Source organism: Tamandua tetradactyla, chromosome 6 (genome assembly GCF_023851605.1).
Source record: "Tamandua tetradactyla isolate mTamTet1 chromosome 6, mTamTet1.pri, whole genome shotgun sequence".
In the NCBI taxonomy this organism is placed as follows: Eukaryota; Metazoa; Chordata; class Mammalia; order Pilosa; family Myrmecophagidae; genus Tamandua; species Tamandua tetradactyla.
Window position 1 is genome coordinate 20,776,451 of NC_135332.1, and position 27,702 is coordinate 20,804,152.

General features: G+C 49.2%; 1 protein-coding gene across 12 annotated transcripts in view; it reads right to left on the bottom strand.

The window, feature by feature from the left end:
- Window positions 1–25,512, bottom strand: part of MAPT (microtubule associated protein tau) — a 128,276-nt gene extending 102,764 nt beyond the window's left edge. For all 12 annotated transcript variants that reach the window (XM_077164047.1, XM_077164045.1, XM_077164039.1 and 9 more), the window contains exon 1: window positions 25,392–25,512. The gene's annotated coding sequence lies outside the window, so the exon portion shown is untranslated. The remainder of the gene's footprint in view (window positions 1–25,391) is intronic.
- Between the last annotated feature and the right edge of the window lie 2,190 nt (window positions 25,513–27,702).

The following is a 27,702-nucleotide window of genomic DNA, read 5'->3' on the forward strand; positions in this document are numbered from 1 at the left end:
TCTCGCAACGTCCAGACGATTTGGCCACGCTGGGCCCACGGTTCCACGAGACCCCACAAGGGAAGCCTGGATGGCAGGGCAGCCGTTCCCTACCCCCCGCGCACCCTGCCACATCCAAAGGTAGACATTCGATGGCATGAGACTCAGCTAGGCCTTCTGCATCTTGTCCCCTTGTGGGAACAAGCAAGTTGTTGCCACCCCTTTAAGGAGACAATCAGCCAAGCCCCTCAGCCTCCCCTCCAGGTCGGCCAGGGTGGGGAGGGCAGGGAGGGGCTGCCCCTGCCTTGGCCCTCGGGGCTGTGCCGGAGAAGCCGCAGCAGTCTCCGCGCGGTGGCCTGGCCCGTCTTTCAGGACACACTGGCAAACTGGCTGCCAGGGGGTTGGATGTGGATCCCGAGAAGAGAATTTTTCTGCCAGGGATGTGGACCGCCCATTCCAAAGGGGAAAACCTCCCCCAGCTGTGTCCCACCAGGCCCTGATCTAAACGCAGGCGTGCGCTAAGCTTCTTGACACAATTCTTCTACTGCCATTCCCTGCTACACCGACACCTGGGTAGAAACTATCATTAAAAGTTTGGATGGCGGAGGAGTAAAAAAGCCTTTGCCATCGATTTTTCCCACATTCGCGCTGATCCCTTATTAAATATTTAATGACGTGCTTGTCGTGCTGCATAACGATTGTGCAAAGACGCCCAGACTTGCCACACGCGGGCCTGACCCTTTGCCACCAATGTGATTGTTCTTAGGCGCCCACTGTGCGAATGAGGGGCGGGACAGGGGGCCACTCATGGCCAGTCAGCTGAGAACGTGACCACTCAGGTCGGTTGTGCCTGCGCTGCCAGGCCGGGGCTGGGTGAAGGGCGCCTGGGGGCCTCCTTGGGGAAACCGAACCCCCCCACCCCCGTGGGTTACCGGGTGGCCAAGGAGGGGAGGTGCTCACTGGTGACAGGGCCTGGGTAGCCCCCTCCCCACCACCTCAATCTGGTAAAGGAGGGGGGCGAGGCGGAGGCGGTTGGAGCCCCAGGGAGCTGGCACGGGCGCCGCAGGGGGAGGGGGGCAGGGGGACTGGCGGCCCCTCGAGGCAGCAACGCCTGGGCGGGGACGTCCTTGAGGCCAACCCCAGGGGAAGCCACGGCACTGCTGGGTATGGCCCTGATGAGCAAGGGGTCCTGGGCAGGTAACTTAGCCAGTCTGAGTCTCATTTCTTCAGGTGAAAAAATGTAGATAGTCCCTGCAAAGTGGGGTGCTGTGGAGCTGAGATGAGACGGACTAGGCAGCACACATCTGCTAACTCCTTCCAGGCAGCGGGTACCAGCCAGGTGACAGGAGAGGGCTCAGGGATAGGCTAAGTTTGTCCCTGCCCCAACATAAAATGAAACCAAAAGGAACCTGGGGTGAGGACGTGTACAAAGCATTTGGGAGTCCAGGAAGACGTTCTCAGCACCTAAGCTCTATCCCCACGGCTCATCTGTAAGTTCTCTCTAGACCTGAGGCCAGATGCCCAGGCCAGCCCACAGAGGCCCAGGGACAGAGCACGTGGCTGAGGGAGGCCTCAGGAGCTCTGAGCTGCCTGTCCTATTTTGAGCCCCTTTAAACCCTTCTAAGCTTTAAGTCCCACCTGCCTCCTCTCTGAGCCCAGCAAGGTGTGTGGGGGTGGGTGGGGGGCAGAGTGAGGTGAGGGATGGAAAGAAACACACACAACCAAGGCCGAGTAAGCCAGAGGTAGCCCAGGCTATGAACTCATTTCAGCTGTGGGCATGGCCCCAGGAACTGTGCCGGTTTGTAAGCATTCTGCACCCCCTAGAAAAGCCACGTTTTAATCCTGATCCATCTTGTGGAAGCAGCTGTTTCTTTTAATCCCTATTCAGCAGTGTAGGTTGGAAAACTGATTACATTATCTCCACGGAGATGCAGCACACCCAATTGTGGGTATAAACCTTTGATTAGAGGGAGATGTGACTCCACCCATTCCAGGTGGGTCTTGATTAGTTTACTGGAATTCTTTAAAAGAAGAAACATTTTGGAGAGAGCTTCAGGGCCACGAGAGCCATGAGAACCATGAGAGCCCACACAGCCAGACACCTTTGGAGCAGAAGAAGGAAAACGTCCCTGGGGGAGCTTCATGAAACAGGCAGCCTGGAGAGAAAGCTAGCAGACGTTGCCATGTTTGCCATGTGCCTTTCCAGCAGAGAGAGAAACCCTAAACTTCATCGGCCTTTCTTGAGTGAAGGTAACCTCTTGTTGGTGCCTTAATTTGGACATTTTTATAGACTCACATTAATTGGGACATTTTCATGGCCTTAGAATTGTAAACTAGCAAATTATTATATTCCCCATTTAAAAAGTCATCCTGTTTCTGGTATATCACATTCTGGCAGCTAGCAAACTAGAACAGGGACTAAGCCTGAGCAGGTGTGAGGAAACCTCCAGGGTCCTGTGTAGGTAGGGACAGGTGAGAGGCTGGGGTGCCGGCTCTGGTCTCATTGTGGGGGTGCACTCAGAGGAAGGGGGCTGCCCATTTCCTCCAGTTCTTTGTATATCCTGGCATGCTTCACAACCAATCCAGGAAGCACTGTCTCTAGAGGAGGCACCCTGTGGCCCGGTGGAGGGCAGGAGTGGCCAGGACGAGGGTGGAGAGGTGGCAACTGGCAGGGCTCACGTGGCTAGTGTTGGGGGCAGGCAGAAGGAGAAGCAAAGACACAAAACAATGCGAAGGGTGGGACATGGAGCTGATGCAATTGACCTTTTTCAAAATATCTATATTGTTTTATCTGTTGTCTGAATTTTTGCTGAGAATCTATTTATGTGTTACTGGTATAATGATAATTTTTTTTAACTACATATTCAAAAGAAATATGGACTCACTGAATTTGGAAAAAATTCAAACAAATACAGAAGTGTAGAAAGCAGAAAAGGCGAGTCCCTCTGTAACCCAGTAACCCACCTTGGGTTCTCCACCTGCCCTTTACAGAACCCTCTAAAGCCTGGGCACATTTCCATTTACTACATATACGGCTCCACCAGGATGCAACTTATCATGGCTGATGTATGGAAGTGTAGCAGCTTGAAAGGGAGGTGCTATTATTCCCATCTTTCAGATGAGGAATCAGGCTCAGAGTGGTTGAGCTGCTTGCCTAAGGTCACACAGCTAGGAGCGGGCAGGCAAGATTCAACCTGGGTCTGCCCTCCTCCAATACCTGGGCCCAGGACAGCAGGGAGAGGTGGGTAGATTGCATCCCATGCCCATTTCTCGAGTGAGGCATAGTAATGATAAAATGATTAAAATCATTTGAATGACTAAGAAGAGACCAGACAGGCGCAGGGAGAGATGACCAGCCAGAAGATGGCTGAGCAGCTTTTGCATTAACGGTGGGATGGGCTGAAAAGAAAGGTGGCTGCAAGGAACAGTAAGGGAGAAATGGTCAAGGAAGACAGAAAGCCAGGGACGCCTGTTGGGATCTGCAGGGTTTCATAACACGGGTGGCTTAGCATGTTGTGATATACGATTCTTTCCTCACTGCATGCTGGCTTCTCGCTGGGAACAGCCCATGGGCAAGAAAAACCTCAGGAACCTAAGTGATATTTTCCAGTCACAAACGTTGCTTCTGTCCTTTGAGCACATGGAGGGAAGGGCGAATGGTATGCTCTGGGAGGGATGCACTGGCATCCTCCGGAAATTATGGGAAATTCTCTAGGAAAATGAGCATTCATTCAAAGCTCCGCTTTGAGCCACAGACCATTGGGCTGGGCCGCTTTGGTGAATGGAAATTCACCCTGACCCACAGCCATTCTTTGGGAGATGCATTTCAGTCATTGTTGCTTTGGCTTTTGATTTATTTCTCTCCTTGAGGGTGAGTCGCAGCCATCAGGCCTGAGTGACCCCAGCTCCTGCCCCCGCTGTATCACACTGTGATACTTGCCCCGTGGTGCACTGGTTATTCCACACAGGTTGATATGCTGCCTCCAGGGACAGCTCTCTGCCAAGTGAAACGATTTACCAAAGCCATCAAACAGGGGTCCCCAGGAGGAGAGGGGTCAGGAGACGAGGGCTCACACTATGAAAGAAAGTGGGAATGTTCCGGAAGGCCGCTGCTGAGGGGGCGAATCTGTAAATAAGAGGGTGCGTGGGACGGACAGGCCTTAGGCACCCACGCTTCCCAGCCAGGCCTCCCTGCGGCCAGCGCCTGCACTGGGGAGAGGGGAAGGAGGCGTCTGCGTGCCCCTGCGTGAAGGACGGAGACCTCTCCCATCCCTGAACTCCCTGTGTGACTCTGGGGAGGGGGTTGCTTTACCTCTCCTGGCTCAGTTACCTCATTTCTCAAGTAGCTCCAACATCTGCTAAAATGCAAACTCGTGTTCCTCCTGGCACCTCTTGGGACTTTACCCCATTTAATCCCAGAAATGGGGGAGGCGTGGGGTGGGGGGGAAACCCATGCTAAGGTGCACGGGTTAGGGGCTGCTCCCCAGGCTTCCTTCTTTCTCTCTGGCCTCAGAGCCTGTGGGATGGCTAGTGAGGCGGTGCCTCCGTCAGGAAGGCTGAAGTGGGGGGTGGCCTCTGAGGGGGCCCACGGTACTGGGGAGCCCGGGGTCCCACAGGCCATGCAGTCGGGGTGTCGGGCCTGTGGCCTCGTTGCCCAGCTCCTCAGGAGAGAACTCACACAACCACACGGTAACTACAGCCCAAACGAGGCCCTCTGAGGGTTGGTTGGGAGGTCTGAAAGAGGAGATGAGAAGTGCCTTGTGGCTTCTCTGGGTGTGGGGAGTGTCCCCCGAGAAGAGGCTCTTGGAGCTGTGCTCTAAGTCCTTTGATAATGTGGGGGATTTGGGGGCAACTCCGGACACCACAGCAATCAAGCTCGGAAAGCACTGGACCGGGTGGAAACGGCCCCATCCAATTCTTCCAGCGGAGGCAGAGAGAGGTGGGGTGCGGGGGGAGCCCTGTGCCGAGGCAGGGCTGAGACCAGACGGCCTCCACTGCGGAGGGCCCAGGTCCTGGGGTGGCAGACTCTGCCTCCTTCCCTCCCACCCAGCCCTGAGTGGCCGGGAGGATGAAATGAGGTCATTCTTGTGAAAGCACCGAGAGAAAAAATAGCATTGAGGTTGTTTTTGATGTAAAGGGATTTGGTATGAAAATAGTCAAGTGACATATCACTCAGCCTCGCGTCAGGGGCCTTGTCCGTTCGGGTCTCACCTGGAATGCAGGTTCCCAGGCACTCTGGGGACCAGGGAGGCTCACGGGGCTAGTTTGGTTGTCCCAAACCGTGACAAAGATTAGATACAAACACAGTGCCCTGTTCTAACCTTTCCCACCCCTTCTTCCAAGGGAACACTCCAACAGGGGCTTTGTGGGTTCAGTTACACACTGTATATACATCTCACACACACACTGCATAAGCTCCGGGCATGCTGTTCCATTCCTACAGCTCATCGGGAAGCTTCTCCCGCCTAAGGCCTCCAGGTACCCAGGCTAGCCCACACCCTCCGTTGTAGGTCTGGTGTCATGTCTTCTCATTCAGCCACCAGGAACTATCACCTGGCTGTTCCGCCAGGTCCCACCCTCCAGTAATCATAGGAATGGCTGCTGGGCTGCAAAACTTGCAGGTGCAGCTCAGGTATCACACATGCATGGCGGAATCACCTGAACTCAATTAATGGTAATAGCCACATGATTTATCGGGGGTGTGTGGTACCTTAGCCTAGATGTCTGGAATTAATGGCTAACTTCACCCTTACACAGAGCTTCTGTTTTATAGTAAGGGCTGTTGAAAAAAGGAAATCATTAACACCTGTCTAATTGCTCCCCTCTTTTGCCCGAGAGCAGTTAGTAAAGTTCAAATAGGTTCAGCTGTGCTTTGTAAGCACAAAGCCTCCTAGTGTAAGAGAGTCTACTTGCTGACAGCCTCAAACAACTTTCTTCCAAATTTCAAAAGCCCCTTTCTTTGGCACTGGGAACCAGGGTTGCCAGATTAAATATAGGACGCCCAGTTAAATTTGAATTTCAGATAAACAACCAATGCTTTTTAGTGAAAGTACGTCCCAAATACTGGAAGATATTTAGTACTAGTTTCCTGTGGCTTCTGTAACAAATGACCACAAAATGGATGGCAACAGAAATATGTTCTCAGTCTGGAGGCCAGAAGCCACTGAGCCAAAATCAAGATGTCAGGGAGCCCCACACTTCCCAGAGGCTCTATGGGGGGTGAACCTGGGCTTTGCCCCTTCTACCTGCTACTGGCATTCCTTGGTTTGTGGCCACATCTCTCCAGCCTGCCTCTGCCTTCTCTTCATTTTCTATGTCAGATTACTCCTTGCCTCCCTCTTATGACTGGTGTGATTGGATTTAGGGCCTGCCTGGACAATCCAGGCTAATCTCTTAATCTTGATAACCTTCATTTAATCACATTTACAGGCCCAGGGGTTAGGTCATGGATATTTTCTGGGGACATTATTTGGCCATATTTTAGCTTACACTAAAAAATTATTTATCTGAAACCTCAATTTAACTGTGCATTCTGTATTTTTATTGCTAAATCTGGCAGCCCTACCTGGGCCTGCACCATCATGGGATGGCGGGATTTCAGTGGTTTGTCTTCTGCTGGACACCACCCTTCCTGGTAGGCGTGTCAGGTCCAGTCCACAGAGGCAGCCCCATGCATCAGGATCTTTTGTCTCTGAGGTGGGGCTCACGGCTTGTGGCGTTCCATTTTTCTGGAGGCTCTAAAGGCATCTGACTTAACTTTTTAAAAAATTATACCAACTGGTACATGCATTTCCACTTCTAGAGACTGCAAACACACACCTGTACTCCCCCGTGCTCCAGAAAGGTAAAAAGTTGGACAAATACACAAGACATGCATCTGCTTCCCTTTCTGTGCTCAGGTCTCTTTTAAAAAGCCCTTATGTTTCATCAGCATTGCATTCATTCATTCATCCATCCACTAAACAATTACTGAGCGCCTCTTCTGTTCCAGGTATCGTGCCGGGCACGGAGGATACAAAGACAAACAAAAAACATTGCACACAGATGGACGACTTAGGAAGCCCAGTTCCCTAGCAAGCCCCCCAAAAGTGGAATCACATAAAGTTGTGTAAATTAAACACAAAATAAAGGGCTCTAGGAATGTGAAAGCAGAAAATTTCAATTTGCTTTGAAACTTAGAAGTATAGAGAGAAACACAAATTACTAATAATCTTTAAATTCTAGTCTTTAGCTAAAAATAACTTACATTTCATGGTGTGTTGCTTAACCATGTCTGCTTTAACATCATGGCAGTTTGTCCTCTTTCCATTCTTCTGGATCCCTGGAAACGTGGATGGGCATGTGGCACATCCTTTCCCTCCGTCGACTCTCCCCACCCCCAGAATCCACACATCGGAGCCTCTGTTTCCTACAGAACCTGGCAGGGCCTGCAGCCCACAGGGGGGCTGGGTCAGCTCCGTGATTCTCCCTTCCCTTGTGGCTGCCTCCTGCTCCTTGTTACTAAGGGCATGGGGAGCACTTTTGGGCATAAATTAAACCCACCCCCAACCACATATTATGCTGAATAGACTTTTGTTAAAGAGTTTTTATTATAAAATATAACATATATACAAAACAGCAATACAAATTTCAAAGTATATTGTAACAACTAGTTACAGAACAGATTTCAGAATTTTGTAGTGGTTACTGTTCTACAATTTTAGGTTTTTCTTTCTAGCTGCTCCAAGACACTGGAGACTAAAAGAAATATCAATATAATGATTCAGCAGTCATACTTATTTCTTAAATCCTATCTTCTCTGCTATAACTCCTCCGTCTCCTTTGATCTTTCTCTCAACCTTTAGGGGTATTTGGGCTCTGCCCATTCTAACTTTTTCATGTTGGGAAGGGCTGTCAACAACGTGGGACAGCAGGATGGAACCAATTGATGTTCTGGAGAGGCTGGCCCCTCTGGGTTTCAGGACTTATCTGGCTTAGGAACCCATCTGGAAGTTGTAGATGTCTGGAAAGTAATCATAGTATGTGAAACTTTTGTAGAATCTCAGATAGAGCCCTAGGTGTTCCATAGGGGTAACAGAAATGATTGCTTTGTTTTTGGTTGGGGTTTGGCAAAGCAAGGTAATTAGCAATATCTGGTGGAAGCTTGCATAACAGTAGCTGCCAGAATAGCCTCTTGATTCTATTTGAACTCTCTTAGCCACTAATACCTTATTTTGTTACATTTCTTTTCCCCCCTTTGGTCAGGAAGGCGTTATTGATCCCACAGTGCCAGAGCCAGGCTCATCCCTGGGAGTCAAGCGCCACATTGCCAGGGAGACTTTCACCCCTGAATGTCATGTCCCACATAGTGGGGAAGGCAATGATTTTCCTTGAAGAGTTGGGCTTCGAGAGAAAGAGAGGCCACATCTGAGCAACAAAAGAGGTTTTCTGGAAGTAACTCTTAGGCATAACCATAGGTAGGTTTAGGTTCTCCACTACGGAAATAAGCTTCACAAGAGTAAGCCTCCAGGTCAAGGGCTTGGCCGATTGACTTGGGAGTCCCTAATGTTTGAGACAGTATCGGGTTTCCCCAGTGGTAAAGCTTAATAATTCCATATTTTTCTCTCCCGTCCCTCAAGGGACTTTACTAATGCCTTTTACTTAACTGGCCAACATACTCTGGAATGTAACCAGATATCACCTTAAGCTATACAGAATTACAAGCCCTCCTTCCCATTTTGGGCTCCATGTGTTTGGGTTGTTTAAATGTACTATCTTGACAGGTTGAGTTAACTTATGTGCAACAGAAAATTCAGGTTTTGGACAAAGTAAACCTTTATTCTCTTAGTCTCATATAGTAGGTGAAGTCCTAAAATACAGACAATGTCCTCCTTACTCCTGTGTTCTGATTCACCTTAGTCCTGACCCAGTAGGGTTCCTTCTTATCTCTAATAGAAGCCTGATCTCTGTTTCAGTTTCTTTAGCAGCAGTTAACACATAGCAATGCTGACTTTCACAGCTGCAAAACCCCAGCTCTGAGTCTTAGGTGTCACACAGGTCACCAATGTTCCAGGGAGACACCAAGTTACATAGTGCATCTCAAAATCTAGAGATAACATTAAAAGCTCTGTACTAAACGTGACTGCTCTGAGAGCTTACAATCTAGGCCCCAATTTTCCTATAGGTACTTTCTAAGAGAGACCATACAGTATTTGTTCCCTTGATCTGGTTTATTTTCCTCACATAATGTCCCCAAGGTTCATTCACCTTGCTGCATGCCTCATGACTTCATTCCTTTCTGTGATTGCACAATATTCCATCATATATATATATACACACACACTACAGTTAGCCATTCTACCTCTCAGTCAATGTATCCTTCAGCCACCTCCCATTGGGCATCATGTATAATGTCCAAAGTCAACAATCCATGTCCCACATTATGAATAGAATTTTTTAAAGGAAAAAAACAATCTGTGCATATGGCACAAAGTTTCAACTAAAGTTTCAGGTCTCTGCCCTATCAAAACATTATTTTAAATTTAAAAATTATTACTTTCCTTGATGGGGTGGGGGTGGGGTGGCAAGCCCTCTTCTTTACCCTCCGCACAGGCACAAGTAGTTTAACAAATGGTGGGACCCATCAGGCTAAAGCAACGAATGTCCAGGGATGGAAAAGGGAAGGTGAGGCCATGTTCTGTGGGAGAGAAGCCCAGGCTTTAGGAGCAGGAGGCCTGGGTTCAAATCCCATTTCGGTCTCAAAGTTGTCATATGATTTCAGGTGCCCTTTAACTCCCTGAGCTTCATTTAACCTCCCAGGACCGCACTTACCTCCCTGAACCCCACTTAACATCTGCAAACCCTACTTCACCTTCCCAAACCCCACTTAAGCTCCCTGAGCACCACTTATCTCCATGGATTCCGTATACCTCCCTGAACCCCATCTAGCCTCTCTGAACCCTGCTTAACCTCCCTGAACGTCAATTTCCTAATCTGTATTAATTCTTTTTTTTAAGTTTAAGAATATGTTTTAGTGGGGTACATAGTTCTAAGCCAGCAACAGAAGAGCAGGGTGTCATTAATAGATGCAAGAAAAGTTTGTTTGTTTTTAAAAAAATTTTAAACAAAACAACATACAAATACGAACATTCTTACCATATGATCATTCCATTCTTGGTATATAATCAAAAACTCACAATATCATCACCGTGATCATTTCTTAGAACATTTGCATCAATTCAGAAAAAGAAATAAAAAGAAAAAAAGAAAAAAACCTCATACATACCATACCCCTTACCCCTCCCTCTCATTGACTGCTAGTATTTCCATCTACCCAATATATTTTAGCTTTTATTTCCCCTATTTTTTCTATACCCCTTACCACTCCCTTTCATTGATCACTAGCATTTTAATCTACTAAATTTATTTTAACATCTGTGTCCCTATTATTTATTTATTTTTAATCCATGTTTCACTCATCTGTCCATACCATAGATAAATTAAGGAGCATCAGACACAAGGTTTTCACAGTCACTCAAAGACAGGGGTTAATTCTTAACTCATACGGATTAAATGAGATAATGTAAACTATAAAGTACTCTTTACTTGTGAGCAATTTAGGGAATGGGGTGGTGGGTGAAGCCTTCCCAGAACTGCAAAATCACAGGTAGGCTGCCTAAATGTGAAGCCACCCCATGCCTATGTGTTTAAGGAGACCCCACAGCACTCCGTCCCCCCTCAAAACCTAGAGACTGACATCCAAACAGGAGTATTAAAATGACTCAGACTTTTTACCCAGACTGACCTTCTAATCAGTCCAAATTGCTAGTGTATCCAGAAAGCCAGGTGGGCACATGTTCTTTGCAAACTTTGGGCTACTAGGGGAAGGAGCCATTGTACTGGAGTCTCAGGGCCAGACTCCCGGTGTCTCTTAGGACAAGGAGGTTCCAGCATCCAGAGGTACAGATGCAGCCGGCGTGCTCCGGGCTGCCCCGAGGGCAAGTGAGCCAGATGCCCCTGCCCAGCTACCCCGGTCTCCTACCTCCAATTCCAGAGGAGTGTGCAGTGCCCACACCCCGCGGCTCCCACTGGCATCCACAGGAGCTGAGCAGCCCAGGCTCAGAGCCACGGCTGGCAATGCCCTCCCCAGGTGGCTCCATCTTTCATTTGGGCTGGTTTAAGAATTTTCTTGAAGAACTACTCCCTACTTACCCCGAAAACAATTTAGAGATTTAAATATCTCCCCTCCCTGCCCCTCACAAAACAGAAACTAGGGTGTCATCTCACATATGGTATCTTGGCTTTATAGCTGATGGATTTAAAAAAATGTTGGGGAGAAGGTGGGAGGCAAGAACAGAACTGAGAAATGAGTCTTGTTTTAGTTAGAGGAGAGGGTGGCTGTGGGGGATTTATTTTAACACATAACAGTACGCGGAAGGGGGTACAAGGGTAGTGCAGTGGCAGAATTCTCACATGCCATGCGGGAAAACCTGGGTTTGATTCCCAGCCCGTGCACTTCCCAAACAAACAAAGAGATCAAAAACAAACAAACAAACCAAAAATTCAACAAATGATGCTGCAATAATGGGATACCCACATGGGAAAAGAATGAAACATGACCCCACTATACAGCATGCAGGAAAAAAAGTACCCAGAGAAGTTGCAAATCCAAAGTAATGCTGCATCTGGGTGAGCACCATTCTTCTCTGTTCTCCGTCACCCCCCAGCCCCTTATCCTGGTCACACAGTAGGGGACACATTGGTGCAGACATGGGGAAAGTAAAGTGGCTGTTGAGTAGGGGGATCAGAGCAGCACCCCAGGCAGGCTGGTTCTGGCAGGCGTGGCCCCTTTTCTCCTCCCATCTCCAAAGGGGATCTCTACCTCTTTTTCCCAACAGCAGGGGCCTCACTTTTTCTGCCTTGCCCAGCGAAAGTGCCCACTTTTAATTAAATTTCTCCCTGCCAACCCTGCCCGAGGATGTGTACACACGGGGGTCATTTTCCAACCAGCAGCCCCATGTACCCTCCGCGGAAGCGCGGTCAGCGAGCGCTTCTTCCTGCTCTGCGTGAGCTGGAAGACAAATGAGCTTCTCTGTGGATAAGTGCGGACCTGCCCCCTGCACTAAATTTGGTTCTGCCGTCACCGGCGACATGAAACAGCAGCCCAGTTTAGAGCCTTGCTTTCGGTTTAAAATAATTTCTCCGGGCTCATGTTACATATGACCCATTCACAGAGGCAGAGGGCAGCGCTCCTCCGGTCTTTAGCCCTCGAGACGTCCGCTGGCTCCTCCACGACGGGACGGTGGGACCGAGCAGGAGGCGGCACAGCTCGGCGCCATCTGGCTCACCAGTTAGCTGCAAAAGCTCTGAGCCTCAGTTTGCAACTCTGCAGAATGAGGATAATCATCCTCGCCGGGTGGGGCAGTGGGGGTTAAATGAGGCTATAATTTTAGTGAAACATTATCATCAGCATGGCTTTTCATGTAGCAAAACCAATGTGCACCAGCGTGGAACGTGTTAAGTTGGTCTAAAGTAGTGCAAAGTAATAATGATACAAACTTTTAAAGGAAAAATGGTTTGTTATTTTCAAAAGATAGAGTAATAGAACGAGTAGTCAGATGAATTATTTTGTTTAAACAGGGTAAAACTCGTTCAGCATCAGCCTGCTTATTAGCATCCAATTGCATTAATCAAGAATAATTATTTTCTGTGGCTGGGCAAGGCCCCCAGGGGAGCAGGAAGCCACGCAAGACACAGCCCTTGCCCTCGGAGGACTGATACCCTGTGGAGAGATGAGACGGGCACACAAAGCAAGGCAGGAGGGAAAACAGGGAAGCATGAGCCACCGCTGGGGGGTTGATGGTGCCAACGAGACGTGCAGAGACTCCGAGATCTGGGTGCAAGAGTTGGAGACTTCAGGGAGGATGGATATTGAGGAAGGTTGGGGTGATTTAAACAGGGGCAGGGAGGGGAGACAGGGAACCCTCTGCAAAAGCAGAGTGGGTGAGGAAATGTCACGAAGGAGCCAAGAGCAGGCTGCCGGCCAAGGCAGGGACCTGGGCAGACGGTGCCAGGTCCAGCTCTACCGATGGAGTGGGCGTCAGAGGCTCGATGGCGGGCTTGCGCTTGAATAAGGGTAGACCAGAAGACAGGGCTGCCTTGGGAAGAAGCAGGTGGCAAGGGGATACAAAATGGATTGGAAGTGAATTTGGAAACTGAAATTGGGAACAAGTCACTTCTGCTTAGTGCTGATGAGGTGGGCTGGCAAAGGCAGGGGCGGGTCGAGGCCCTGCCTGGGAGGAGGAAGCGCAGTGGGTAAACCGCTTCCAGGATGCGGAGAGAAGAGATGAGTTTAAGACTCAGAGGTCTGTCACAAGGGTGGCTGGAAAATGGCAGGCCCAAATGATGAAAGCGGGGGAACGGGGAAGGGGGCAGTGTGAAGACGGTAGTAGCGAAGGCGGCTTCCATTAAGGGCAGGGCAATCAAGGGGTGACACCCAGCCCAGGCGCTCGGACTGGGGCAGACTGGCTGTTGTCAGGGTGGATTACAGACCTCGGAATACTTCCCACCGTCGTCACCGCGCAGGAGTAACCCTCCATTCTGAAGGGTGAAGGCAAATACCCTTCAGCCCAGCTCCAGCTCAGTTCAAATTCCAAGTGCAAGCAGGCCAATTAACGGGCGCTCACAGAGCCCCAAACAGCCATCGGAATATTACACCATCAAGTCAACCCTGGGCTTTAATTTAATCACTCCTGCATTAATCGATTCCCGGCACATGCTACACAGCGAGTGTTGGAAGAGGCTGCCTCTGGGCATAATTAGGATGTGAGATTCTGTACCAAATCCCTGTCTGATTAAGAGGAAACTGAAAACCCCAGAGAAAACAGGAAGGCTCCCAGGAAATTCCATCCAAGGGTCACAGTGTGAGCCAAGAAGGAAGTCCCAGCTCCTCTCCGGAGAAGTATGCCCTGGCAGGGGCAGGGAATCACTGGACGTTATACTGAAGACCCCCTGCCCCACCGTCCTGAATGCTGGTTTTGGATGCTTCTTTCCAAAGAAGGCCGCAGACAAGCCCAGTACAGGCCACGGGCCCGTGGGCCTGAAGGCTGACCGGGAACCAGCCCACATGCCTGGCTAGTGCTAAGGGAGCCAGGTGGCGGCCGCTACACCTTCTCAGGCATCCATCCATGAGAGACTCGAGCCTATGCACCTGATGTGGCTTCCGGGAGGCATCCACCCTCCTGCGACACTTGTCTTCTGAGAAGCTCAAAGAAATTCTCATAGATGATTTCATTTCTGTCCTATCACTACCCAGTGAGAAAAGAGAGCACCTTAACACCCATTCTGCAGGCGGAGATTGCACACTCCCCATTTTCACAGATGGGAAAAGGGAGGTACAGGAAAATCTTCAGACTTTGCCAAAAGTCTCTTGGTTGATAAATGGGAACTTTGTGACTAAATTTTGGGCCTCTGTGAGAACCAAGGCCTATAAAAATGAAGGGAGGGCTCGCTTCTGGAATTTAGTCTTGCTCCCAACAAACAATAAGATCTTTTCGTAAGGTTTTCGTTTGTTTGTTTTTAACTTGGTCTCGACTGTCAGTTTACAACATGAATGCTGGCAGCTTAAAAAAAATTACTTTCTTCCTGCATTTTCCATCAGACATCAAACATTGGTTCATGACTATTTAGAGCACTTTAGTGATATCACAAAGACTTTATTTCGATTTATTCAATCTTTATGAACATTCCACAGGGAACAGAGTGAGGCCATCCCTGTCTTCTTGGGCGGAGCTGCAATGCTAAGAGAAGAACTTTAGAACTAAAGGATGAAAAACTGAACCCAACAGAGAGAAGCCCCAGGGGCACGTTATCCCCTCGGGATTATCCAGTGGGGAAATAGTAAATAGGTTTTGTGATGGTTACATTCAGGTGTCAACTTGGCCAGATTATGGCCTCCACTAGGTTATGGTGTCCAGGTGTTTGTTCGAGCAACCACCAGCCTGATTTGTGTTCCTTGTGAGGGTATTTCATGGATTTAAATGTCAGTTGATCGCATCTATGGCTGATGACATCTATAGTGAACTGACAGAAGTCTCATCCACTTGGTCAAAGGCCTTGAAGGGAGAACTGATGATTTCAGTAGTCAGAAGGGGGGATTGCATTTCCACCTCTACGTCAGCCAGCCAGCTGCTCCTGGAGAATTCATGCAACCTTCAAGCAGCTCCTACCTTGCAGCCTGCCTTACGGGATTCAGACTTGCCAATTTCCACAGTTGCATGAACCAGTTCCTATAATAAATCCCTTAATATTTAAACATATATATATGTTAGTTCTGCTACTCTGGAGAACCCTGGCTAATACAGGTTTAAAGAAGGTTCCAGTGAGTTTGCAAATGCTCACTCCACTGTTAAAGCAGACTTAGGACGTTTTGTGAAATCCGCTGGCCTCAGTTTCTTAGCTGGCCTCATAGAGAGCTTCGGCAGAGGCAGGAGCTGAAGTGCAGACCATGGAGGTGGGGGAGGGGCTGCAGAGAATTCGCCTTCTTCTTAGGAAAAAGTCAAGACAAAATGGCAGAAGGCATAGTAACTCTTCCAAACCTCCACTCCTGGTGATTCTTGGCACTGGGCATTTTTAAAGGCACAGATTCATAGAGTCTACCCCAAAAATAGTGTGTCCCAACAGAACAGGAGGTTGTATACAACTGATTAACATCTGTGGATTTAAATTCTGATGCATTATCAATACCAGACTCAAAAGCTGTTCAGGCTTTAAGCAAATCCAATATTTAAAAATCCAAAATATATATACATATAAATATTTTTTATGAATAGTCACATTAAATAACTATATATACATATATATGCATATGTGTGTGTGTGTGTATTTGTGTATAAACCAAAGAGGTTCTTATGCTGTAATCTTCTCTTGGGAATTTAAGCATTTGGCTTCAGATTATTAATTATCCAATAAGACTCTACTCTCAGGGTTAGGCCATGGGAGAGGGTGAGGTTTGGTGCCACTCTCCAGTTAAAAACAATTGGAAATAAGCACCTCTGAAATGACCTGTGAAGTAGTGGAAGAACTGGACCAATCCACAATAATTCTGTTGACACATAGTTTCTCTGAGTCCATATGTAAAGAAGGTTAAACCACTGGATCCAACTCAAAGCTGTTCTGGGGAGAGGGGTGTTCCATCATTCCATGACTTGGTCCTTCCCAGCACTTCCTTCTTGGCATTATGTGTTGGCTGTAGATCCCATGACAGACAGTTATAACCAGGGGATCTTCTGACCCTCTTGGTGTCCCCAGGAGGACACAAGGGTAATAGCTCATCCCTGGACTTTCTGTAGTACAACTGTGGACTGAGGACCCCCAGACCCGCCCTTCGCAGGAAAAGTGAAAACTGGGGAATAGGATGGAAGGAAAACCAGCCGCTGGGGTCAAAAATAATCCCCGTCCCTTTCCTCTTTGATGCCTGGATTTAGCAGTGGGCGGACAGGACTCATTATCAATGGGTCTTCATTGATAATTTTCATTATCAGTGAAACATCATTATCAATAGCTTCAGATTTAACTCTAATCTACTGATTTAAAATGGTTTTTTAATTGTTGGACCTTGATAGAAACCCCTTCACTAAGGGGAGTTAATATAGTAAAGGGAATTAAAATTTATACTGAGTTCTATGGGGAGAATTTTGCAACAGCCTCTTAAATTGAGATTTTTATGGGAATGATTTCCAAGTGCTGGGCTAGTCCCAGATGACAGAATAAAATGGGGGCATGGAGGAGGACGCCCACCATCTACTTAATCTTAAAGTCTTCACATTAGGCCCTCTTCTAACTGCTACCAGCATAAGAAGCAGAAATAAAGGACTGTAAATGCTTGAAGGCTGCAGTTCACAGAGCCTCATGCCTGCAGCTAGAGACTGCTCCCCACCCCAGCCAAGCACGTACTAAAACTCATCTCTGCTGGCTCAAAATCCTGATATCTGTATCTATAGATTTTTTTCCTTCCTTGCTTTAATTTTAAATTAGTTTATGAAACATATTGTGCAAACAGGCTGTACAGTGATTGTTAGGTATTTTATTTAAATATGCCTATGAATAAGCTAGCTAAGACATCCATTTTAGGTGATTAAGATTTTCATATGTTAATTGTAAAAATATTTGTATCTTCATATTTTCCTGAAATCAAGAAAATGTTTAGTAACATAGGTCATTACTAGAGCGATGTAGATATTGGTAATAACTTACTTTGATATTTTGAGAACATTCACAGTTTTGACAGCTCATCAAATGGTATTTAAGTTAGTGTTTATTATTTAGAATTTAAGAACTTTGCTATCTGAATTTGTAGATTTTCTCCTTATTGCCTTAATTTTAAATTGGTTGATGAAACTTACTGCACAAACACAGGTTTTACAATGATTATATGGATACTTTATTTAAATATGCCTAAAGCTAAGCTAATTAAGATATCCATTTTTGGTGGTATTAAGTATAGTGTTTGTTTTCTTAAATAAAAATATAAAAAAAAAAAAACCTTTTAGGTCCATCATATTGGTTAAAGCAAGCATGCAGGTTAAGGTGCAAACTGATGAAATACAAGCACAAAACAAAAGGTTAACTTTAAAAATCATTAACTGATTTTAAGAAAATTATTTTCAATGCTTTGAAAAGACTTCGTAAATGTTAATAGCTGCTTGTTTTTTTTATTCTCAAATGGGATGTTAATGACCGTGAAAAAAGTTATAAAACTTAAGAGGGATTCTGCATTTGGATTACTCCACAAATGTCTTGAAGTCCTTGTCCCAACAAATCGAAATCGGACGTCCTGGATAATGCATTACGAGTGTGGTGTGGGCAAAATATGGTAAGGAATTTCAACCAGTTGATCCAAACACCAAGAGAAGGCCTGGGGTCTATATCAATAGATGAGTGAATGAATGCACATCTATATGCACAAAATGTTCAAAATACGTATTTTTTTTTAATGATTTGACTTTTTTTAAAACTGACGTACTAGGACTCTCAGTCTCGATTTCCTGAATAAGAAGCCCTCCTAAGCCCAATTTATTAATTCAGATATGACTGTGCTTATAAGATGCTCAAAGATCCTTAGATTCAGCACACGACAAGGTAGCTTTATTTAACATTTTTCTACTTGATACTGAATCATCCACCGTGAAACCTGCTTGCCAGTTTACTGACTTCAATGTCCTGGTTGGTTTCTTTCTTTCTTTTTTTACACGATTAGTAACACACTCTTTCTTTCTCTTTTCTTAAATACTTATTTATTTTTAGTTGTGGTAAAATATATGTAATAAAAATCATTTTAACCATTTTCAGTGGACAATTCTTTGACATTAAGTAGGTTGACAATACCGTGTAACTTTCACCACTACCTATTTTTAGACTACTGTCATCATCCCAAACCAAAAACCATACTCATTGGCAACAGCTACCAATTCACCTCTTCTCCTACCCCTGGTAACCACTATCCTGCCTTTCGTCTCTACGAATTTGCTTATTCTAATTATTTCGTATCCGTGAACTCGTACAGTATTTATCCTTTTATATCTGCCTTTTTTCACTCAAAAATCATCATCTTCAAGACTCATCCATGTTATAGCATGTACCAGCACTTCACTTCTTTTTATGGCTGAATAATATTCCATTGCAGGGCTATACCACGTTTCGTTTATCTATTCATCTGCTGATGGACACGTCAGTTCCTTCTACCATCTCGCTGTCATGAAAAATGCTGTGATGTACACTAGTGTACGATATCTGTCTCTGAGCCCTGCTTTCGGTTCCTCTGGGTATAAACCTACGGGTGGACTTGCCAGGTCACGTGATAATTCCATGCTCAACTTTCTAGGAAGCGCTAAACTGTTTTCCCCCATGGCTGCACCATTTTACACTTCCACCAACAATGAGGGTTCCTACTTCCAACACTCTGTTTAATTTTGTTTTCAATCTCTCCACCACCCCTACCACCCCATTACCACCTTTCAGTACTTACTCTTTGCTTTCTCAGTGATCAGCACTCACTCCTATTCAATGAGTAAACCAGAAAGATCTCAGAAACCAGCATACCAAGCCTGCACACCAGGCCAGGTCACCCTTCCCAGGATGGTGGGAGGGAGGGCAGTCCGGCTTAGCTGGTGTGGAGAGAACATGATCTATTCCTGGCATGGGGCAAATTTCAGGAACAGAACAGGAGCTGGGGTAACAGATGATAAGTCATTCTGCTCGCCGGTGGGAAGAGTTCTGTGTGGACATTTAAATATCAGTGTGTGTGTGTGATTTTCAGGGGAAACCACTTCCACCTAAACAATACCTGGTTCCAGAGGAGCTGGGCAGCTGCCTATTTTTCCTATGGTGGTCCCTACTCGGGGTGACAACTTCTTTGTTCCACTGATGCTGTCACCTCCTCCAATCACAAATGTCCATCTAGAGGATGCTGCTGCCCATAATTCCATTTACTGAGCAGTTACCATGGCAACCACTGGGCTAAGCATTTTGTGAACATTACCTCACACCCTATGGTGACTTGGGAGACAGGTATTATTATGTATTATGTATAGGCATTATTATTATTAAGTATTATATAATTATAGGCATTATTATTATTATTATTATGCCCCAAATCACAGATGACAAAAAAATCCTCCAAGGGGTTATACGGCTCAGGTCCCACCACGAGTGGAGGAGGGGTGGGATTTGCACCTAGGAGGTCTGAGCCGGACCCCCACCCTTAGCCATGAGGCTCACAAGCCACAGTCCTGCACCAGACCCCATTCAGGGAAAAGCAGCGTCTGTCCTCAAAGTGCTCTCAAACCTTCCTTTAAATAGGCCAGGCATAAAATGCCTTTCTTAGAGATTATCAGACTCGATGTCTGTCCCCCGACGGGGGCGTGCATACAGCCTGCTGAAATGTCAACAAAACAAAAGGAAATGGAAAAGGATCCACCTGGAAGTTTGTCAAGTTTGTATTTTGTAGACCATTCTACCTGTACACCTACAAACATTTTCTAATCTAAGGACTCAAAAAGCTCAAAAACCATCTCAAGCGACCTCACGCTCCCCTCACTGCCAGATCAGGAGCCATCTGTGCAGGAAAGGAACTGGCAGAGGTGCTAGAAGCATGGGAGGCTGGAGACAGGAAACAAATTCATGGACAGCAACCCCCTTGGCAGGCAGCAAGGCAAGACAGGTGTGTTGGGTCTGTATCCGCACTGCCTGCATAGGGGATGGGGGGGCGTGGACTCACAGCTGCCTGACACCTCTACCTGGGGTGGGGGGTGGTTGGAGGATTCTCGGGCAGTCCTTCAGCACCACAGTATAACGGCAGATTCTCTGCCAAACCTGGGCGTCAGGCTTTAACTCCATTCTCCCTAACCCTTTTCCAGGATGAACTACAGTCACACTCTTCCAAAAGTTCATTTGGGAGTCAGTAGTTTTGGATCAGAATATTCCATTGGGAGAGTGTGTCTGGGTTCCCAGGTTAGCCCACAGAAGCAATTAAACCCACATGTGGCTGTGAGGGGGCGGGGCTAGTATCAGACACCAGGGGTTTGAATCCCAGCTCCACCACTCTTTGGCTGTGTGATTTTAGTGAGTGACCAGAGCCTCTCTGGGCTTCAGTTACTCCACTTGTAACATCTCCACCATAGAGGGTTGTTAAGGATTAAATGAGATAATCTCAGGAGCGCCTCCCAGAAGACACTCAGTGTATGGAAGCTGCCATTAAAATAACAGTGCCAAGGTAACACTTCTATCGCAGGGTTTCCCCATCAGTGGCACTGGTGACATTTGGGGCCGAATTATTATTTGTGGTGTGGGCAAGCCTTGTGCATTGTAGGATGTTTAGCAACATTCCTGGTCTCCACCTACCAGATGCCAACCGTGAGCCCTTCTTCCCAGTCAAAGAAAAAAATTGTCTCCAGACATTATAGTCACCCCTGGTTGAGAACCACCTCCATCCCTCTAACCTCCCAGCAAGAGGAGCCCCTGCAGGCCCCAAAGGTGGCAAGGGGTGGGGTGGGGTCAGCCCCCTTTCTCCTTCTGTACTGGCTGTAGGGGCTTTTACAAGGGGATGCTCAGTGGGAAGAGGGGGCGAGAAAGCAGGGGAGGGGAGGTCCTGGAGGTCCCCAAGAGGCACAGACAGAGCTAGTGATAAACTGGATTCGATGGTTCCTTCCTTTTGCCATGACTTTGGCTAAAGCCCCCTACTCTACTTTTTCTTCACCACCCTCTTGACCTGCATTTCCCCATTTTATCCATTTATTTATTAAATGAGTAAAACCAAATATTTATTGTATGTCTGGCATGGTCTTAGGTCCCAACATTTGTTTTTATTTGTTTCTGTGTGATTTTTTTTTTCAGAATGGGAGTAAGCAAGGCACTAAGTAAAGATAACTGTGATTTAGTTGGAAAACTAACATGTTCCAACACACAGCTATGGCAACTCACACCTTATACACACATGCTGAGAGAAGGAAGAATAAAACACAAATTTCTTAAAATCCTGGACAAATGGGCTGTGTGAACTGATGTTAAAAAAGCAGAAGAAAAATGCAGCCTAAACAAAAAGTACCACAATCCCATCCCATCTCCAGGCCAGCACTGACCTCAAGGGGCATGGGGAGCACAGGGCCCCTTGAAACGGAAGGGGCACTTTTTTTCCAACCCGAATAAACATAACGTTTCATCAATCAAACCGATTTGAAGTTTTATCCTCACAGTTCACGGGAATAATACTTTTTTTTTGTTCCTGTCAGGGGAGCAGTGCCAGATACCAGAAAAACACTAAAAAGGTACACCTGTAAGGGTGCTCAGACTGGCTCTGAGCAGCGCAGAGGCTCAGCACCAGACATGGACTCTCCAAAAAAGCAGTGAAGCCAACACACCCATCCCCCAAATAGTGGTGGTCCATACACAAATTCAAGAGTCAAGCCAGGTATTCATTTGGAGCACACCTATTAGGGAAGCAAAAGTTAGCCAAGGAATTGATCAGCATGGAGTCACTCTGGACCAGGATGGAAGTGGGGTGGAGGGGTGTTGCATTTCTCTCTCTGTGTATTTATGCTAGGGAGGTGGGGGGGGGGTTGGAGATGGGGGGACGGTTAATCAGTTCTTATATTGTAAACATAAGCAACGTCATGGGTTCATGCCTCATCAGACACAAAATGACACCCCCAAATTAGCAAGAGTTCTTAGGAAGGACATTTGTCTTTCTGTTGGAGGGACGGGTCCGTTGGGGGGCAGGGATCAGATAAAACCCCAAGTCATCGTGCCGAGTCCGGAGCCTGAGCTCGTCGTGGCCTGGAGAGGTCGGTGCGGCCCCGGGGCCGTGAGACTAGCTGCGACCGGGCATGGGGTGACAGCTCTCAAAGCTCCAGAAGCTGAGAGTGCGGATTTCCCGGGACGGAAAAGGGATCCCGCTTGCTGGAGCTCTGGGAGGGGGGAGTGGAGTCGGTGGCCTTCCGGGCAGTACCTGGACATTTCCGGAGGCGCGGCGGCTGGCTCGGCGCTCCAGCCACCCAACGTCGGCGCAAACACTGCATGCGCGTGCATTCCGGGGGCGAAGCTTTTCGTTAAAGCGTACAGAGAGCGCAGGGAGCCAGGAATGGAGTTTACACATCGCCGCAGGAACCATTCCTGGACCCAGGGATTCTACCTTTAACAACCTCCAGGCCTTCCCTTCCTGCGCGCCCCACCAAACCAACACACTTCAAAATGGAGCGAAACTGCAGACGCGTGTACGGTGCTTTGTTCCCAGTATTAGGCTAAATGCGCTCGCCCCCGCGGGCACTCTTTCCCCCAACCACGGAAGGTGACACCCTGGCCGCGGGCTCCTCTTTTCCAGGGCCGCTCTGGACCTTCGCTCAGTCTGGAGCGAGAATTCCACGCCCAGACCTGTTGGGGCGAGAGAGAAGATGCTCCGATGGATCCTTGAGCCGCTCCCGCAGCGCCCCCGCGGCTGGCCCAGCTGAGCCGGGAGGCCTCGCAGCGCCCCCCGCCCGCCCCCCGAACGCCTTAGCCGGTGGGGGGCGCGGCCTGACCCGGGGAGGGCTCTCGACCCCTAGCCTAGCCAGTCCCGGAAGTTCAGATCACTTTGGGCCGCCTGCGGGGAAAATTTGGCCCCTAAATACCCATCCCTCTCAGAACTGCACTCCGCGCCACTTTTTAGCGATAGAATGAACCAGAGAGAACCGCGCCGACCGGACTCATCGCAGGTGTAGACTCTACGAGGGCAAGGTTCCGACTTGCCCGCCGGGGTTCCCTCCACCCTGGCTTCAAGGGTGCCGGTGAACCCAGTCTTTTAAGTGGAAATCCCGCACGTTCCTACCAATATTCATCACTGTGGCTGTAATAATAAAGCAACAGCGACGCCGTGTCTGGGTGGATGAGGCCGCCGTTGACCAATTAGGCAGAGCCACGGGCTCTGGGTGGAGGAATCCGGCTGCATCCCGATCCCCACGCACCATCTAGGAGGCCGAGGGGGCACGGTCCCTCCTACAGTGCTCAAGCTCCACTGGGAAGGGGCAGGGCAGCTCCCCAGGGTCCCTTGTCCGGACGCGTGTGGTTTCCATGACAACTCCCACTTCATGCTCCATCCTATTCCTAATTTCCTTTCCTACTCAGAAAGATGGGTGTGGCTGCAGCACCCAGGGGAACCTAATGTCCCCACCGCCACCGCCACCGCCACCACGTTCCCTCGCCGGGAGAAGCAACAGGGCTTCCAGAGGAGATAGGCCCCGCCTGCGAACTCCCCCGTATCTCCCGAGGGGTCGCCGGCGCCCCCTCGCTGGGCAGGCTGGTGGGGCGTGGCTCCCAGAACGTGCGGGGACCGGGAAGTGGCGTAGTCTCTCTGCGGTCACCCTCGGAGCGTATGAGACCCCGAATCCCACCCCTTGAGCCCCAAGGACTGTCAGGCCCCGGGAGGAGGACGCACGGGGACACGCCCGTTCCATACGTGCCCCCAGGGCTGTGACTCGAGTTCATCGATCCCAGCAAGCCCCGAGAGCCAACAAAAGGCTCGGAAATGGAGGGGTAAAAAAGGGGGGAGGGGCAGTGGCAAAGCACCCTTATTTCATAAAAGGAAAAAAACAAAACAAAACCAACAACCCAGGACTGGGGGTGCAGATCACGTAACCCCTACAAACAAAGCAACGAACCCCCGAGAAAGATCCCGGGTGAAAAGCCCCAGTATTCGCGCCTGCAGGAGCAAAACGCCAAGATTTCAGCGCTGTCTCCCTCCCCCAATTATCAGTCCCCGCCCTGCTCCTCCAAAAGCCGGGCCACCCGGCTCGGCGTGCACGGTAAAGACCTGACACGCCGCAAAAAGATGGCACCTCGCGATCAGAGGGGAAAAAAAGGGGGTGGGGTGGGAGAAGGTACAGCCCATTCTCCCCCTCCTCGCCCACCCGGGTCCACACCCACTGCCGCAGTGAGGGGCTAGCCCCGCGCGCCGGCTCCGCGCTTCCGGCAGGGAGCGCACACCCCCCGCGCCCGGCGTAGAGCGCATGGCTCAGGGACAGGGGCCCGCCCGAAATGCACCTGCAGCCGGGCGCAGGTCTGTGCGAGGCTGCGACCTGTGCGCGCCCGCGAGCAAGGATCGGCGGGCCGCTCAGTCCACCTCGCAAGGCCGTGTGACCCCTGCCTTTCCGAGCCTCCACATTTGGATCTGCGCGCTACCTTCTCTCGGGCACGGCGCTGCTCGCGTCTCGGTGCCAGGAGCGCGCAGGGGAAGGGCAGCTAAAGTGACAGCGCCTGGACCCCTCCCCATCTCTCCTATGCTACTCCCAGCCCCCAAATGTCCCCTGTGGATTTCTGAAGGAGAAAAAAGGGGGAGGGGCGGGCCACCGCCTTAAATCAGGGGCAGCGAAGGCCCCATCAGAATCGCTGCCGGAGAGGTGTAGGGAGGGGCACGCAGGGAATCATCTTTTCTAGAACCCAACCCATACCTCCTTAGAGCTGACGGCAACAGGGACAGAGAAATCGGATTACAGGTTCGCTTTCGGGGGTCATCGTTGGATACCCACCCACCTTCTACACACACAGATACACGCCCATTGCGGCAAAAGGCGGAGATGGAGAATGCTGAGCAACCCCCTCCCCCAGGTCACCGCCATCCGCGCCCCACCCTGCGGGCGCAACCTGGGACTGAGGTCTGCGCGAAGCCGATTATGCGGACCCCTACCCCGAGCTCACACACACGTCCGTGCATCCCTTGCACGCGTCCCTTTCCAAGCCGACCTAGCCACAAGCCTCCGAGCGCAAAAGGAGTAGGGAGGGGCTCCTGTCGTGGCCACTCCATCGGTGCTAAGTGCTTGAAGCCCATCTTCGGGGCTAGGGGCGAAGGGCAGCTGCGTACGGTGCAGAGGGATAGAGGGAGAGGCAGGTTTCGGAGCCTCGGCGCTTACCTGCTGGAGGACGAGGGCAGGAGAGGACAGCGGAGAAGGAGGAGAAGGTGGCTGAGGTGGCGGCGGTAGAAGGTGGGCGGCGGCGGCGCGGCTGGTGCTGGAGCTGGTGGGTGGCGGTGACTGCGAGCGCGCGCGCGCGCACCGGCGAGAAGGCGCGCTCCCGAGGCCGGCGGGCAGCGCAGGCGCGAGCAGCCCGAGCGCGAGCCTCCCTAAGGGAGGGGTGGGCAGGCAGGCCTCCGCGGGCAGCTTCTTCTCGGCCACCAGAGGGCGTGCGCAAGCACCCCGCCTCTCTGTCCTTCTCCGCCTCCTCGCTCACTCCTCTAGGCGCTTCCCTTCTCCAGACCCCCTCCTCCGACGCCAAGGGCCGCAGCGCTGACCGCCGCGCGCACGCGCGCTCTGGGGCGCACGCGTACTCCCAGCCTCCCGGCTCCCGCCGCTGGAGCCTTTGTCTAGTCTAAGAGGTCTCTTCCCTCGGGGCCGAGGCTTGGCGGCCCAACGTGGTCGGGGCAAGGCAGGCTGCCCTCTCCTCCCCACCACGTCTGCCGCCCGCTCCCTTCCCTTCGTCCTGGGGCGGTGTTCTAGCTTGGAAAGACCCTGAACGAGTTTCCACAAGTCCGGCTTCTCAGTCCGTCCACTCCGGAGCCTTGCCCTGCTCGTCCGGGGCCCGAGCCCCCGACCCTCCCGGGGGTCTCCCGAAATGGAAGCCTTCCCCTTGTCGGAGGTCAGTTTCTCTAGGACCCGATTCCTTTCTCTATTTTCTTCACCTGTTTTCTTATTGACCAAGGTGAATTCTTTCCTTGACAGATCCTCTTAGCACAGACTAACTCAGTTGTAATGCGTAGTACAGTTTTTAAGTAATGAGCATTTGAATCAATTATGTATCTTATCGTGACCCTCAGATGAAATCTTAAAATAGACGAAGTTCAAATGGCGCTCATCGTATTGCAGAACGTTTCATTTCGTTTGTTGAAACACCATTCTACTGTCACGTGCAGCTTGAGCTGTGATTGCCTAAGCGCCTGCGGAAGATTCTCACCGGGAAAATACCTCAGTCAGAAATTGGCTAGCGGCTCTCCTCCTCCTGGGCCTGGATTCCTCCTTTCCTCAACATCTAATTTAAACCCTGACAGTGGGAGGTTTTCTATGTAGGGGGCTTTAGGGGCAGCTAGCTCCCTCTTGGAGAATGGGAACTTGTCTTGAAGCTTTATTTGCATAGCACTCTTATTTTTAAAACCAATGTTGTCTGTTACAGAGTAATATAAAAAGCAAGTTATTAAGAATGCTTCACTCACACTTGATACAGGTTTAATTAATATATTATTACTGGGCCTACTGGGGGGAATGATGGAGATGGGGATCTAATTTCTTAAACCACTGGTTATGAGTCGCTGGAATTGACATTTCTTTTCCCCTATTCTAGCTACACTACCCTACTTCAAGACTGTCCCTGGCTTCTGGACATGCAGTGATCTTATTGATCTCCTGGCTCTCAATTTCTCCCCCCCTCAGCCCACCTGGCCCACCCTAGTCAGACCTGATCATTTTAATCAAAGGATTTTCTTGTCCTAAAATATCTAAAGGCTTCTAACTGCCTCCTAAGTGAAGTTAAGCTCCTTAGCACAGCATTCAAGGTCCCACATGATCTGAGCTCCTGCCCTGTTCTAATTTGCTAGCTGCTAGAATGCAATATACCAGAGACAGAATGGTTTTTAAAAAGGAGAATTTACTCAGTTGCAAGTTTACAGTTCTAAGGCTGAGAAAATGTCCCAATTAAAACTAGCCTGTAGAAAAGTCCAATCTAAGGCATCCAGGGAAAGATACGTTTGGTTCAAGAAGGCCGATGAAGTTCAGTTTCTCTCTCAAGTGAGAAGGCACATGGCAAAAACAGTCAGGGTTTCTCTCTCATCTGGAAAGGCACATGGCAAACACGGCATCATCTGCTAGCTTTCTCTCCTGGCTTCTTGTTTTATGAAGCTCCCCAGGAGGCGTTTGCTTCTTCATCTCCAAAAGTCGCTGGCTGGTGGACTCTCTGCTTCTCATGGCTATGCCATTCTCTGCTCTCTCAGAACCTCTCCTTTTCTCTGAATGTTTCCTCTTTTACAGGATTCCAGTAAACTAATCAAAACCCACCTGGAATGGGTGGAGACACATCTCCACCTAATCCAGTTTAACAACCACTCTTGATTGTGTCACATCTCCAGGGAGATGATCTAATTAAAGTTTCAACCATACAGTACTGAATAGGGATTAAAAGAAACTGCTGCCTTTACAAAATGGAATTAGGATTAAAACATGGCTTTTCTAGGGTAGA